This window comes from Lepidochelys kempii, chromosome 2 (genome assembly GCF_965140285.1).
Source record: "Lepidochelys kempii isolate rLepKem1 chromosome 2, rLepKem1.hap1, whole genome shotgun sequence".
Lineage (NCBI taxonomy): Eukaryota > Metazoa > Chordata > Testudines > Cheloniidae > Lepidochelys > Lepidochelys kempii.
The window spans coordinates 50,355,913-50,373,064 of record NC_136381.1 but is presented as its reverse complement, the minus strand read 5'-3'; the positions used below and the strand labels follow the sequence as shown (position 1 = coordinate 50,373,064).

General features: G+C 38.4%; 1 protein-coding gene across 15 annotated transcripts in view; it reads left to right on the top strand.

Annotated features, from left to right (window-relative positions):
• Nucleotides 1-2,173: 2,173 nt before the first annotated feature.
• Nucleotides 2,174-17,152, top strand: part of RALYL (RALY RNA binding protein like) — a 614,199-nt gene continuing 599,220 nt past the window's right edge. For 11 of the 15 annotated variants that reach the window (XM_073330698.2, XM_073330696.2, XM_073330687.2 and 8 more), the window contains exons 1-2: nucleotides 2,721-2,912; nucleotides 3,780-3,866. The gene's annotated coding sequence lies outside the window, so the exon portion shown is untranslated. The other 4 variants (XM_073330702.2, XM_073330700.2, XM_078851494.1 and 1 more) reach the window with 3 other exon arrangements.

Sequence of the window (17,152 nt, the reverse complement as noted above, 5' to 3'; positions counted from 1 at the left end):
GCTCTGTCTTTAACTGACTACAGCTGGGAAATACCAAAGGGTAGGCAGTGGGAGAATGAGGGGTTGGAAAAGGAGCAAGGAAGTAAAAGAGGGGGAAAGTCCACTTACGTTTCTTGTTAATGGAGGTATTTATAGTCTAAAATGAATTTATTTCACACAAATATCTCATTATTTCTCCTCTCTGTGTAAACAATAAGGCCTCAATCTCATTAGGTAAATATTCAGTAATATTATTATTAGTTTTAAATATTTTTTTCATTGTTTATGAAATTACAAATATTTTCTGGCCCAGTAAATTTGAGCCAGAATATTTAGGACACAGAATTTGCTAATGAGATGGTTTAGCTGTATAGTGATGCGGGCTTGACAATCCTGTTCCGAGAATGTCATATTTCTAACTGTAGTTCCAGAAAAAGCTACTCCTAGTTCCAGCAGACGGTAGTTCCAGAAAAAGCTACTCCTAGTTCCAGCAGACTTCTATGTGCAACTGCAATGTTTGTTAATAAGGGTGGGGGAATTAAAACTGAGTTGGATTATTAAAAAATGCTAGTAACTCCCTATCTCTACTAGAAATACTTTGCCTGATGCACCCTAAAATTGTGTTAGTGTTTTCACGGACACATTGCATTGTACAAGGCACTGGTGAGACCTCATCTGGAATACTGTGTGCAGTTCTGGTCTCCCTTATTTAAGAAAGATGAATTCAAACTCGAACAATTCAGAGAAGGGCTACTAGGATGATCAGAGGAATGGAGAACCTACCTTATGAGAAGAGACTTACGGAAGTTGGCTTGTTTAGCCTAACCAAATAAAGGCTGAGGGGAAATATGATTGCTCTCTACAAATATATCAAAGGGATGAACACCAGGGAGATAGAGGAGTTATTTAAGTTAAAGGCAAATTGAAATTAGATGTCAGTTTCTAACTATCAGAAGAGTGAAGTTTTGCAACAGCCTTCCAAAGGGAGCAGTGTAGGCAAAAAAACCTAACTTGTTCTAAGACTGAGCTTGATAAGTTTATGCAGGGAACAGTATGATGAGACTCATTACACTGCCTACAATGGCACATGGTCCATTCATGACTACTATTAGTAAATATCTGCAAAAGCCAGAGACAGGACACTAGATGGGGACAGTTCTGAGTTACTACAGGGAATTCTTTCCCAGGCATCTGGCTGGTGGGTCTTGCCCACATGTACAGGGTCTAACTGATCACCATATTTGGGGTTGGGAAGGAATTTTCCCCTAGGTCAGGTTGACAGAGACGGGTTTTCTCCTTCCACTGCAGCATGGAGCACAGGCCACTTGCTGGTTTGAACTAAATAAATAAATTTGTTAGTTTCTAAGGTGCCACAAGTACTCCTTTTCTTTCTGTGGATACAGGCGAACACAGCTACTACTCTGAAACTGGTGGATTTTCTGTAACTTGAAGTCTTTAAATCAAGATCTGAGGACTTCAGCCACAGGTTATGAGTGTATTACTGGTGTGTGTGGGTGAGGTTTTGTGACCTGCGATGTGCAGAAGGTCAGACTAGATTATCATGATGGCCCTTTCTCGCCCATCTAAAACAAACAAAACAAAAAAAACCTAGGGCAGCTCTCACACAGTAATAATGGTGAGTGATGCCTGGGATACTTCTTTGTTTATAATGGGGCTGTCCGGTCCAGAACACCATGTGTAAGTTGCTCTTGACTGATTTGGGGCCCCTTCACTCAGACAAAACCTCAGGCGAGTGAGGGATGCAAAGTGGGGTCCCTGATGATTGCAAATGCCCTTTTTAGGTAACACATGCTACCGTTAAACGTGGGCAAGGACGGCTGGTGGGGAACAACAGGTTCACCTACCATCTGGCTGAAAGAGTTAACCTGCCGAGGAAGTAGCGGTCCTGCGTGACGATGCATTGCTGCTTCTCTGGCTAGCACACGCCACCTGCAAAGCGCTCTCCCAAGAGCAGCCTTTCGGGAGTCACTTGTTTGACTTTAGCCTCTGCCAATAACTTTGTTATTAAAAACAACAGCCCCACCGCACCAACAACAGAGCAGAAGCCAGGAAAGCAAAACAAAGTAGCGAAATATTGAACGTGTCTCTCGGCACTTTCTAGTTTCTGTCCAGCTGCAACCGTGAGCATCTGCTGCCCAGTGCGCTCTGGACAAGCCTTGCTTCGGGTTTGCACTTGGACGGAGCAGATCCAGCCCAAGCAGAGAGTGCAGCTCCAGAGCACTCAGCCCCGGCCCCGGTGCCTTGGCAGGGGACGCTGGAGCAGCGCTGGCTTGCACCGCCACTTGCCACCCAGGCTAGCCAGCCCCATCGGCAACCCAGAGCAGGGGACTATTTATGGAGAAGGTAAAACCCTTAATTTGGCAGCACCGGAAGCAGCCGCGCGATAACTTTGAAGTGAGGAGGCGGCAAGTTGTGGCAGCGCCGACCCGCGCCCGCGCAGCAGCAGCTGCTCCCGCTCGCACGGCGCCGGCTTCCAGCTCCCCTCTGCCTCCCGCCCGCGCCCCTGCCTGTGTCTCCGGCGCGCGCGCGCGCGCGCGCGCGTGTGTGTGTGTGTGTGTGTGAGTGGGTGGATGGGTGGGTGTGCGCGGCGCGTGGCGCTGGGGCGGGAGGCACCTGCTCGGCTCGCGCCGCCGCCGCCGCGCCGGCTGCCCAGGCTCCTGCCCCTGGCCCCTGGCTGCGGGCTCCCGCCTCCCGCTCGCCGCCGCCGCCGCCGCGTGAGTGAGTTGGGCTGCTCCAGCGGGGCTAACCCCTTCCCCCTGCCTGCGAGTCAGCCCGGCTACGAATCACGTGTCCGCTGCCTGAGGCAGAGACTAGAGAGGAGGGGAGGGGGGGGAAGCGCCTCATTCCTTCTTCCACCGCCATACTGTATTTTATAGTAACTCATTTTTATTCCTCTCTTTTACTCCCGCTCGGTGAGTACCTTTCCGCTGACATTCTTGTCCTCCTTTTTTTGTCCTTTTTTTTCTTCCTTTTTTTATTTTTCTCCTTTTTTTCTTCCTCTTTGATTATTGTTTCAATGGATTTGATCCTTTTTCTGATGACAAGTTTTTTGTTTTTGTTTTTTGTTTTGTTTTTTTCTTCTTCTTAGCATGCGATGGTTACTAAACTGTGAGCAAAAGGTGCTGCTGGGGCTGGGAGTCACTGGGAATTGAGCAATGCAATAAAATTAAGACTTACCAGTCCAGCAACAACATAGATAAATTTACTATCTCTAGATCTAGATATGCAACTGGTTTTGTTATGGCACGAGAAAAGAAAGCAATGTGAAATATGCGTTTTTTAAAAGATGAGGAAAAAAGGCATGTTTCTAACTCTTTTGCAGAGGATTTTTCCAGATGTTGTTTTGATGCTTTTTTAATTTTTAATTTTTGGTATATAGATGTGAATTGCAAATGCATTTTACAGCAGTGTTTACAAAGAGTTTGTGATCTTGCAATACTGGTTTAGGCCACTGAGCAAGATGTTAATTTTATTATTTTTGGTTGTTGTTTCCTTTTTTGACACTCGGTGCAGTTAGCAGTTTTTTTCTTCTTTTTCTTTGATGCCCGTTTATAACGTGAAACTTTTCTTGCAGCTTGTTAGAGTTGATCATTTTTAAATACTTTTTTCTCCTTAAAAAAAAAAAAGCCAAAAAAAAAAAAGCCAAAGCAATGATCGTTACTTTTGCACATTTGACTTTTTTATTCTTTTACCGAGATAATTTTATTATGATGATTATCAGGATGATGATGATAGATATGCACATATATACAAATAAATACATTTTAAAATGATGGCAGTGGAAGGTTTTCCTGGAGAATGAAGTGCGGTTTGGTTTCCTTGTCAACGGAAGATGAAGTGAACAACTGAACATCTCCCCAGTGCAGGTACTTCATCTCCTTGTAGGCGTTTCCACTCTTTGTAAATTACATTGTGGGAATAATAATGATTATTATTAATAATAAAAATATCTCAATCCCTCGCTAAATATGTGTCCTCAATGAAATGAAGACGAAACTAAATTATCTGCCCCTTGATCGCTCGGATGTGTCCAAAATACTGCGCTAATTGAGCCTAGGTCGGTTAAACTGCGTGTGATAGTTTATGTACTATCCTAGACATGCGGGTAGCCAGCTGACAAACCTGAATGGAACCGTGAGATGCAAGTTATGAGCAGGGACTCTTCTAGGGCTTAAAAATAACGGAACTGGATTGTGAGTAAGAAGGGGTGTGTGTGTTTAAAAAATGCCTATTAGAAAATCTTGGGTGGCTGTGAGAGAAAACAGTAGCAGCAATCTCTCAGAGGGGCTGGCTCACTGCCATATGAGCTTGACACATATTCCAAATCCATAGGGATAACAAACCCCCTTATTTCCAATTCCTACGCCTCCTATTAACAAGGAATAATCAAGGCAACAAGCAGGTCGTCTGTCAGGTTTAGCTCATTGGGCTGGCGATTAATTATGAGCAGATGCATATTTTGAGGTGTTTCCTTTTGTTTTGGTGATTATTAATGCTGCTGTCTGCCAGGGAATAGGAAACAGTTACTTTCCGTGACGGTCACTGAGAGTTCAAGATTAGGGAAGCAACTGTTACTTTGCTTTAACAGCACCTAAACTGTTCCTGATTTAGAGACAGGATATTGGTGCACTGAAATATGATTTTGAAAGATTTTTCCGACTGGCAGTTTTTCCAGAAAGAAGATAGAGCTGAGTATTTTATCAAAGTTGAGGTGTCCAATACTTGGATCTGCAGTGTTCTGCATGGTTTGCTTTATTGTGATGGTGCTGTTTAGTGTATTCTCTATTAAAAGATTTCAGGGATTTTATAACTTGGGTCATAAAAATTTGCTCTGCATTTAAGCATTGAAAAGAAAGTGTCTTTTAGGGAATCCTTTTTTTTTTCTTTCCAGATGTAAAGAGAAACTTTTTCTCTATTTTTCGTTTATAGGAATAGAAATGCATTTGGAAGTTAGAAACTTCAGACACATATTTACATTCTTGGAACTCGCAAATACATTCTCTTTTAAACTGAAAAGTTTTTATCCAAAGTCTGTAATGTGCACTCATTCTGTTGAATATGTTGTGAAACAAAACCCAATAAATGTTAGTTATCTGGTGTGGAAAAGTAACTATTATACATGGCTGGTGGGTTTTTACAACAACACTGTGATTTTTTAAAAAAGCCTAACTAATCTAACATAGATTTAATTTGCAGTTGGGTCAATAATCCATCTTTCTAAAAGTCACTATCTAGATATTTACGTGATAGATTATAATACCTTGTTTGGAGTAGTTACAATCCACTGGGTCAATCATCCACATTTTAAGAAGACCCCTACTTTTATTTATTCTTGGAAGGATTAGATTACCAGTAACTGTTGGTAAATGTCTATTTCACCACACACCCACAAACTGATGAAAAAATATTTCCATTGATGATAATCTAAATCTGCAGCTATGTAATGTAAGAAAAATACTGCTTGAGAAATTTTTAGAGTTTGATTTAAGGATATTCACTTTTTATATTTTGAAATGTGATTTTGACAGTTTGTGTTCTAATAGTTATAAAGCTTTAACTTTACTGTCATTAAATAATTATTGCCTGAGCTCTCCATTGTTTGGCCCTCCCATAATTTTCTGCAACTGTAAAAATGTAAATGAATAAAAATTTTAAAAATCTAAAAATAAATAATGGTATTATTTATTGGAGTTATATTAACATTTTAATTCTGCTTAGCCTATTTCTATTTTCATAATTCAGATTGAAAAAAATCTGTGAGTACAAAATAGTGATCAGCATGCTATGCACTATTTTCCCGCCTAGTTTTAAATTATTATTTTTTTCAGTTTTTCATAAAGTTGAGGAGAATGGACAATAAATCCAGAATTCTTAGTATTGGTAAGTTGTTTTAAACAAATAAATCAGGCAAGTAATTTCTGGACCGACATTCCTTTGGCCCATAACTTGTCTGTTTTTATGGGCAGTGATATATCAGTAATTTGGACAGATAGTTGCTGACTATGAGTAAAATCCTGGTCACTTAATCTTTCCTTGAAATCCATGATAAAAAGTTTAGAAGTGCACTACTATGGACACTCAAATGGAGTGTATAAAATACCCATTGCATGTACACAAGTCAGGAATTGATGTGCACACATACCTTTCATGTGCACAAGTTGAGGTTGTATTGAATATTTTACATGTACAACTTGGGTATGCACAAAACAGCATATGCACTTTTAATAACATGGGCCAAGGGGCTTACTTTTGTAAGGAGAACGGTGTTTGGCTCTGTATATGCTGCAACATCTATGCACTGTACAACTTAATTGAGAATGCTATATCAGGCTCACCTTGAAATTTCCATGCTTTATGTCATAATGTAATGTTATTGAAAACAGGACTTTGTGTGTTAATTTGCATTCATGTTTGGAAAGCCACCAATATAAATACTGTACAAGACTAGTAACTGTTCAGTTATTTTCAAGATATAAAATTTTATAAATAAACTAGAAAATTTGAAAATGGACATCTGATTAACTCTGTTATTACCTTTGCTATAATATTTGCTGCATTCCCTACATTTATAATGGGAAATACTGCTACTACTATAGTAATTTTAACTTCTGCAAATGGAACATGTCCAGTCTTGAATATTATCTCTTTATATTTTAAATCTCTCTTCTGATATTTAAAGGGAGGTGAGAGAGTTAATTTGCCCTTCCAGAAATTTGTGAACTGAAAACATTGGAAGGCAATTCTTGTTATCTTTTTCACCCAAATAATAAATTTGCAGTACCTGCTGAATGAAAATCTGACTAGTGAACAGCCTGGTTTCACAGGGTTCTGGGTGCCCTCAACATCGGATGAGCACTGAGTCATAAATAAGCAATACAGAGGATATTAGCCATCCCAGGGCTGGATGATAGAAGCAAATAATGGATGATAAAAGCAAATCATCCTTTCCCCATATCTATATCCCAACACTGGGGATGTTTTTTCACACAACTCTTTAATTTCCAGTATCTAGGAATTTTCCATTCTCCCTTTCTTTATATTCATACCACCTTGTCCTTTGGATAATGTATTGGCCAGTATGCATTACCATGATAGACTCCTTTTGTTTTGCATGAAAATGAAAGTTTGCTAGTTACTTTTTAAAACAATGTTTCTAATTACAGTTTCTTCTCAAGGTACTTATTTCCTAGACTCTGTTCATAGTCATTATCCTAAAAGCCGTACTTCCTATCAGCCATTAACAGGCTAGTTCTGTCTTATAGCAATTTTTCTCTCATTTAACTCAGGCCAACCATCAAAAAATTCACAAGATAAACAACATAACACTATGTATAAAAGGTGCAAGATATTGAAGGGCCTGATTCTGCCCTCATATATGCATGTATAATTCCCACTGACCTCATTGGCACTCACACTGCCCAAGGACATAGATGAGTCCTTATTTTTAATTACAGTTGGATTTTGTGAACCCAAGTTGAAAGTGGCTGTTTGCTAATGAAAAACAGAGTTGTCTGTGAATGTGGGACCCCAATGGAATAGTTTGTAATCCAGTGTATAGCCTTATTCAACATAGGTCTATCGTAAGAAAACAAAACATATCTAAATAAATGGACATACACATTATGACACCAATTTGTTTATCTGCTGAAATTCTTTTATGATTTTTGAACAATCACTCTATTTAGCTAGTTTTCAAATTATTGTTTTAGGCTTCATCACTGTAGGTAACTTAAATACCATGCCTTTCCAAGCAATGTCCAGCACTAGATTCAGAAATGCCAACTATAACCCTTAAAATACTTTTCAGAATGTATTCATGGGGGCAAGTGTTTATTTCTCTACAAACTTCCTTGTGGATGAGGCAGAGCAAAATAGGCTCAGTTTTCCTTTAAGAAAATCCAACCGTGCAGAACTGAGCATGAAAAGACTTATGGCAGAAGTAGCATTCACAACAGGAACATATTAAAATCAGTGAGAACTTGAAAAAGAGCACAAAGAGATGAGGAAGAAAGGGAAAGAGCGAGGATGTTGAGTAGTGAAAAAAAGTGAGGAAAGTTTGGAGAAAGAGATTTTATAGACCATAACTTTTTGGTTATGATCTATAAAATATAAAATAAATATAAAAACTCAATAGAATGTGTAAGAGATATCTTAAATAAAGGATGACCATGCCTTTTTATTGCTTAGTGTATCTGTGAACAACTAATTATTCAGAACACTATAGCCCTAATCCTGCAAACACACTGGAATAATATTACAGGGGTGAGTAGTCAATCGCACTACTTGTGTGCATGAAGTTATTCACATGTGTGAATGTTTGCAAGATTAGGATCCAGAAAAGAGAAAACTGTACATTAGAGGTGGTGCAAAACTCATCATTATAGTATGAGACGTTAGACAGCTGTATAGATTTGTTATTTCACAGATATAGACTCAAAATACTGTTGCTCAAATTGTGGATTTTGCTTTGTTTTGATTTTTGGTTTGAGTGACCACTGATGTTACTTGTTCTTTTGTTGAACACTGCATAAATTCAGTTATTTTTCAGCTGATATGCTGTACAGTAACATTTAAACAAATCTCATTATTTGTTAGTCTAAAAAAGGTTGAGGTAGTATTTCAAACTCCTCCACCTCTTTGTTGATCTTTCTGATGCAGCTGAATAGATTGCATCATTTTAACTCATGATTATTTTCTTGCCATTTAGAAATGCAGTTTTAATTTCAATAATTAATTTAATCTTTTAGAAGCATTTGGACTTTGATTTTGGATCACTTTTCTGGGAAGCATTATTTTTGCAAAATTGAGTGTGATTTTCTGACTGGATGAGTCATGCACCAGCAATTAAAACAAATAATCAAATTGCCCTTTCAAATTACTAAGCAAATTTCAGGTTGCTAGGCACTAATACAATTAATTTGTTTTATCACTGTAAAAGCCTGGAATGTATTTAAAACATGTGTATATAATTACAGGTAATTTCAGCCTGATACAGAGTTAGTAAAATATTTAACTAATCAATTAACCCATAGTGCATACATTGTGTCTTAGTGCTTACATAGTTATTATGCCAACATTTTTCTTTTTAGAGGAATTGTATCTGTATGGTTACCTACTCCCAGTTCAGACACTCCAGTGTGAAACACTGATTGATGGCTGAAGTTAAGTAGAAAACTCTGCAACCTGTAGTCCACGTGGTTTCTACTGGTTGGAGAGTTTTGTACAGATTGCAGCAGGGACAAGGGCTGAGGTCTCCAACCTTGGGATATACTAAAATCTGTTTGGGTTATATTATAGATCTCAAGATTTCCACTGTGGATCAGGTTATTCAGCCAGAAAGCCAGACTTTCTATGGTGTTCTCTATCTATCTGTCAGTCTGTCTAATTTTCATTTTACATCAATCACTATGGATGGTATTGTAGCCCCTTGGTCCTCCCTGTTATCAGACTCCTTTTAGAGCCATTCTGCTATGTCAATGTCTAGCACAAGGGGACCTGACCTATTTGAGATTTCTAGGGGCTGCTGTGCTATAAATAATCATTTGGCCACAAATCTAGCCTCTGAAGCATTTACAGGGACCCATGGAAATTAATTCTGACAGAGTCCTCTTCATGAGGATGATACTAGATAGAATGGTGCTCTTTGGGCTCTTTCCTCTCACTGCCCAGTCATGAGCTGTTTACCCAAACTCTGTGGAGTCCTGGTTAAATGAGGTTTGCATGGAGGGACTTTACCAAATGATGGGAGAACTGATGTCATTAGGTTACTGCCAATTATTACTACCTCCATTAAATTGTACCCCAGTGAATCAGTGCAGCAATATGAGCACAGGGGATATTTTGCTTCAGCAAGAATGAGCTCCTCAGGGAAAAAATGGTCAGAGCCTCTTGACAAACCACAGATTATAAAGGCAGTACAGAACATACCTGAGAATCAAGAAGCAACATGGATCTAACAGAACCTTGATACTATTAACGAGTTTGGTGAAAAGCAGGCCCCAGGCTTCTAGAGGTATGCCACGCAGAATCACACTGGCAGGGCTTGAGTTACCGTGCTAAAAGTATAGTATGGACATTGTGTCTTAGGCTCAGGTGGAAGGTCAAGAAAAAGGAGATAATTGGCCAAAGTGAAATATTAGTGGGATTTTGACATGATTATAACAAGTCTCAATTTGGTCTGTAGAGCAACATATCATATTGATGACACTCAAAACCAAAGATGTCTTGCTTTCAACTAAGAGCTTCACATAGATATTCAGTGGCTGACATGTCAAGTGAAACAGAGAACTTGTAAACTCAGAATGGTGGTATTATGTTTTGAGGACATCCTGTGTACATGGCAGTTTTTATTTTGCTTTCAAGTGTTTTGGATTTATAAATCCAATTTCGTGGAACCCGTTTTGATTTGTTTTAACTGTGCTGTTTGGTATTAGAGTTGTTTAGTATTTAAAATATTAAAATGTTTTCCTCATACTAAGCATTCATTTTATTTCAGCAATAGTGATTAATTAAATATAGAAAAAAAGTAATTAATGAGTTTGACAAAGCTTTTTATAAATACCTGAACAATCACACAAGGCCTCATCCAAAGAGGTGGTGAGCACCTGCAGCTCTCAGTGAACTTGGTGGGAGTTATAGCTGAATCCCATGGTATATAGTAAGTGGAGCATCATGTTTCTAATGCTGTCCAGTACCCAGACTGTAAAATAAAAAGCTCCTTATGACAGAAAAGAAGGAAATTCCTGCCCAATTATAATACTGAAAGAGCCTTTTTACTTAAATATTTAAAAGGATGGAAGCTGTTTAACACTGAAAAAATGCTCTGTGCAAACAGTCACTGTACGTGCTGTATAATACTATGTGGTTACCTTGTAGGTACAATTGAAAACAAAACACTTACAGTCAGATGCCTATGAAAGGGCTTGATTATATCATGTTGTAAGTGTCAACCTTTTGGGTCCAATTCTGCTCTTGAAATTCCCATTGATTTAACTGTGAGTAGCCTCAGACCTTAAATTAGGAACGCAGCTAGTGAGGTCAGTTTTCGCCATTCTCTAAATTGGATAAATTCAGGTCAGTCTTTTAAAATGCTGCAATGGGAGAGTGGAATCATTTTCCTCACTATTGATTCTGTTTTCCTTCTGCATGCAAAGCTTCCATTGATTAAAATGGGGTTCTACGTGGAACAGCTGCAAGACTGGCTCCTCCAGATGTATACACGTAAATCTTATAAACAATTCATGAAAGTTATGCCCTTTGAAAAGAAAATTTACCCTGAAGTTTTGGTGTTACTGTCTCTTTTGCCATGGGGGATAATTCTTCAATGTAGCAGCTGCTGTTATTTATTATTGTTATTATTATAACACACAGTGGCCCTTATCATCAGGATTGGTACACCAGGGTGCTTTACAAATAAATACTGATATTGCATGAAATCCTAGCCCTATTTAAGTCAGTGGTAAGGAAAGCTGAAAAATTTCCATATAAACTGTATTCACTGAAGCTCTGTGTGGTGGTTCCTTGTCCAACTGGCTAGAAGAAAAGGAATTATTGCCCCTTTAAAGAATCCTCTTACAACTGGATAGTAGAGGGGAAGGAGAGGGAAAGTGTACAGGGAAGGAGCAAGGAAGAGCAAGAAGCAGTTGGAACAAGGTGGTGGTGCTGGAGGGGGCACTACCCTTCCTACTGATTGGAAGAGAGGCGGTATTTATACCCTGTGCAGTCCTGGAAAAGCCCTCTTTTGAAAACTGAAATTTTGACTAAACAAAATCTTTTGCAAAAATTGTCTTCTTTCTGTGGAAAATTTCAGTTTTTGTCAAAAGATTTTGGCCAAAAACTGGAATGATTGTGGGTTTTGAGTTTTTGGTGAAAATTTAAAAAACGGAGTAGAAAATTTTGAGGAAAAAAGGAAATTTCCACCGGGGGGGGTGGGGGGGGAAATCAGACCAGCTCTAGGCAATGGCTAAACTCCCATTAGTCCCAGTGAAGTCAGGATTTCATTCATTGTTCCTTCCCAGAAGAGCTTATAACCTAAGGCCCTGATATTGCAGTAAGTTCCACCACGCATGAGCCTGCACAAAAATCCATTTACTTCATATAATGGATACAAAGGGTCCACCTGTAGGGAGCTCATGGTGCCTGAGAAAAGAGGCAAAGTACAAAGGGTGTGGGGAGAGGAATACAATCAAATATACACAGTTTGGATATACTGATATACAGTTACAATTTTAAAAATTTATGAGTAAATAAAGTAAGTGGCAAAAATCCCCCTCACCCTCTCAACTTAGTTATCATTAATTGCTCATTTAAATGAATTCCTAGAATATTACTGACAAATGGTCTTTCAAAGTCCATTGGTAAGTGGAGGATTTAGATCAGTATCCAATGGCGGAACTGTAGAGCTTGTCTACTGTCATGGTTCAATGGCCTTGCTATGAATATCACTAACTAGTGTAGTATGAGGTCATAATCTATTGCAGTACAATGTGAATTGAGTCCAATTAGAGATAGTGGTGAGATCCCATTAGCAGTAAGATGAAGTGTGACGAAAAACAACGAGCTATTATAGCTCATAAATAATATGGAGTCCTGTTTGATTGCAAGGGTTTCGCTATTGCTGTATGAGTGTCTGCAACATTTTTTGTAGGATTTTAGAAGAATGATAACACTATGTAAATAGATTGAGATTTATGGAGAGCTTTGTGAATTCCACAATGCAAATTCCTGTAAGGAACCTGAGTTGGCCACACTTTTCAGCTGTCTTCACCATTATGTAATTTAAATTATACTGTATAGTCCAAAGTACTATAAGAGGAAACCTGAATCAAGCTAGTAAAGTATATAGTTCAATCTGATATGAATAAGTGCAAAACATGGCATGTCCTGAGTTAATTCCCAAAATAGCATAGTGTTATTCATATTCTAAAATAAGGCACATCCAGGGTACTATAACTGCCATGTTAAAATGGTATGCATTAAGTCAGAAATCTGATTGATTAATAAGACTCAAGAGACATAGGTTGGAGCTCACAGTGTAAAACATTCAAATAACCATTTCCTAAGGGCAATAGAGTGTATAGTTACAATATCGTGTACACACTTCACCAGACGAGGAGGCAGTTGGCCTTCATATTTATTCTTCAAAGTGTATCTATATATCTACTGTAAGGTTTTGTACTACCTATTGAAACTGTAGTATCTGAGCACCTCTTACATAAAATATCCTGGTAATAATGAAGTCCTTGGTGGAATTCATGGAGTCTCTGGCTTGTCTCCCTTTTTTGTGTTATGCACCTAAGGCACCATGGCTGGACACCATGCGAATATATGTATTGCTAACACATCTAATATCATACATTAGTTACAAACAGAATGTTTGTCATTGGAATATAAGGAGCATGTGGCATAATGCATTTTCAGTATATGAAAGTATACAACTGCTGATTGAGCTACTAGGTAATAGTATGACATATGAACCAAATTCTGCCATCACGTGTCATAAGGTCCCCATTCTGCAAGCTGCCTCTGTGTGAGCAGATAATCAATAGGGCTCCAAGTGGATGCAAGGGTTTGCCTATGCAGAGAAGCTTGCTGAAAAGTGCTAATGCTCTGATTCAGGACAGCAGTTAGAGCAAAAAGCTTAAGTGCTGTCCTGAAATGGGATGTTGTCTTGAATTGGGGCCTAAGACAATAAGCAGGATGGTATGGCATACCACAGCAGAAATTTTAAAATGGGTTCAGAAATCCCTGCTACTTGGTCAAAATAATAATGAATCTTGCAACAGTAACCATAACCACAGAGTTACAGCAGGAACTATTTTCACTGCCTAAAAAGTGCCATTTATCAGAAGGGGAAAAATGCATTAAACTTTGTTGTTTTATTTAACTGCATTTCTGAACCCATTTTATCTTTTCTTTGTAATTTTTTTTTATTTCAGACTTGCTGGACCTTCCCTCCTGCTCTGGACCTCTCCCCTGGCGTCGGCAGAGCTCAGAAGGATGAAAGAAAAAGAAGCAATAGGAGAGGGATGGAAGAGGGGAGAGGAGTAAAAGGAGGAGGAGGAGGGCAGCAATTGAAATGGAGAAAAATTCAACAGCGGTTCAGTTAAGGCTTAAACAATGGAATGTTTATAAGATCCCCTCCTACTGACCTTTCCTTCTGGGTCATTACCCTCTCCCGCTCTGTCACCTTAGCTATGGGGGCCTTTCATCAGCACTTCAGCCACAGCAGCCTCACTTTTAACTTTTGCTTATTATTATCAAGAACAAAACAAACAAAAAATCCCAGAATGCAGCACCCTGCTTACAGACCTAATTTCCAGGATGGTGGGGTTTTTATTTTTGTTTTTTAGATGAAATACGGTTACATTGTTAAGTATGCAAGTCAGTAGGAGTACTAGCGTGATTAAGGACTATTTCTGTGAGTTACGCTGGGACCAGATTTGCAGTTAGGCAGTCCTAAGTTGCATCACTGTTGCAATGGCCCCTTATGTGCCATTGCAGGAGTGCAGAACTGCTGGGCTGAAAGGATTCCACAGCCATGCCTCCTCCCATTCTGATGTGCCCCTTCCTCTTCAGGCCCACCCCTATCTGGAATGCCTCCTGCATAGTAGGGCTGTTGCAGGAGGGATCACAATATTGGTAGAGACAGTACTCAGCCTAGAGGACTCCTAAAATGGGTATTTCCTGAGTGGGGGGAAAGGGGACTTACATCTGTTCTATTGCACCTCTGTACAAGACGAGCATAAAGGGGCCATAGGGCAGCCATTGAATGGGTACAAAGGCAGCCTACCATATCAAGTTTGCAGGCTCAAATCTTTATACTGGAAGTGGTAACAAATTCCTGATGTTGTATTTCAAATAAAAATTGAACATGGTTGTTAGTGAAGTTCTTTTGTTTTTCACATCTAGCCCAACAGGTGCTGGTGGAACAGGTCCAGAGCAGAATGGTCAGGTCTGAAAGCCTAAAAGGAATGTTCTTGACCTAAGCAAACAATCTTTTTTAATAATAATGTGCACGCACACACAACACACTCGTTAAATAAAAGTTTGAGAGAATAGTAACTTGCTGAATTTGTTAAAATATTATTATTTTATAAACGTTTTCATTTTATAATTTCTCTCCACTTACAATGTAAACATGGACTGTTGTCTCATACATTACTCTATATTTATAATATTCATTAGTAATAAATGCTCCATAGTGTACTGGTCTTAGTGCTGAATTGTTTCCTAAATGGCATGTTATACTACTCAATCTAATTGACAATAATTCAGTATGGTACATAGAATTGGCAAAATCCTGCCTGCTTTTATACATACAAGTAGTTGTTTTGAAGTCACTGATCTTATTGAAATCTATGTAACTGCCTGTGTAAGTAAGGTAAAGACAGATTTGATCCATAGGGCCCAATCCAAAGCTCTTTGAAGTCAGTGGAGAAACTCCCACTGACTTCCAGTAGGCCTTGGGTCAGGCCCTTATTCCTGATGTCCCCCTGCAGTATCAGCAGTGTTGTAGAATAACACATTACAAGTTATTCTATAACTTTGTGCCTTGTTTTGTAACTTTCAACTTTTATTTCAAAATGCAGTGAAATTGCTAAATACACTAGTTGCCATTTCATTTTAAAATGTAGCCTTCAGCCATAATCATCAGTTATTTTTATGACCAAATGCTTGGTATAATATTATACTACCTTCAGAGCCATTGGAAAAGAAGTTTTATAGCTTTGGGGGAATGGTATTGGCACCTTGAAGATACGGACTTTTGATTAAAACTTTGAAAGGCCACAACTTCTGATAGGGCAGTGCATTTTGGGGGGTGTTAAATTTATACTTATTTCAAGTCAAGAGCTATTATTGACATTGGAATTTGTAACTGAAACATGTTAGATGGCCTCAAACGTAACTATAACATGTTTAAGAAGTAACATTAACAAACCTGTATCAATAAGCTTGGGCCAATTTTTTTTTACAAGGGTGCCTAAAGCCATGCATCTACTGTAAATCCATAATTAGGTACTTACATAAAAGCAGCTCAATTTTCAGAGGTGTTAATCACCCACAGCTCAGACTGATCTCAGTGGGAACTATCAGTGGTCTGCACCTCTAAATAAAATCCAATTATTTATATGTAGATGCTTAAGTGTTGGAGCTAATCAGAAATATTTTTTCTGAAAACTTTCAATTTTCTCAAAAGTTGATTTTTTCTAACCAGTTCTATTTATTATGGATTCAGATGCCTGATTTTAATAATTCCAGTTTGAAAATGTTTTAATATATTTTTCCTTTAGCAATATAACCTCTCCCACTGAAGACAATTACATTCTTTCCATTGACTTGAATTGGGAGTTAGACTAGACCCAAAAGATCTTAGTGTACTCTGCATTTGAAACTTATAGAATTGGTAAAATTTCATTTTAGTGTGTGTGATTCTCTTGCCATTACATCGACTTTAGGGGCCAGATGCTGCTCTTATTTATAGTTGTGCGACACTTTGACATCAATGAATTGGCCTCAGTTGGTTTGCACTGAGAACAGAATTTGTCCTGAAGTCACTACCAAGTATGGCTTGCTGTCAGTTATTTCTCAATATGGTATTACATACTGTAAATGTCAAAATATAATAAATAAAGAAATAAAATATGCCCATTATACCTTCTCATAACAGTCAGTCTTATGGTGCATTGGTGCATTGTTTTGTTGTAGCACAAATACAACATGGTACATGTGTATAAATAACAGTATCCAAGCGGATGATACCTATTTCCAGTGAAGTCTGTGAGAATTTTGTTATTGATTGCACTGGAAATAAGATCAGGCATCAGTTTTCCAATATGGTAGGATGTGGTTCGGATACAAATATGGTATAATGTACTGTTTCAGTAGAATAGACAATTTGATATTGGATGATTCAGTAGTTCCCTAGGTGGAAAAATAGAAATGATATTTAACTAAAAATGTGTACTGCTGTTGCTTCCAGTTAATGATATGGTGCAAATTTTGTCCAATATGCTAAAAGTACAGTATGAGTAGAGTGCTATTTGCTAATCAGTAAAACAGAGTAAAGGATGATGGTTCAAGAATGGTTAGTCCGGTGTAGTTTAATATTATGAGATCAATTCTTTGTTCAGTAAGATACATATTGGGACAA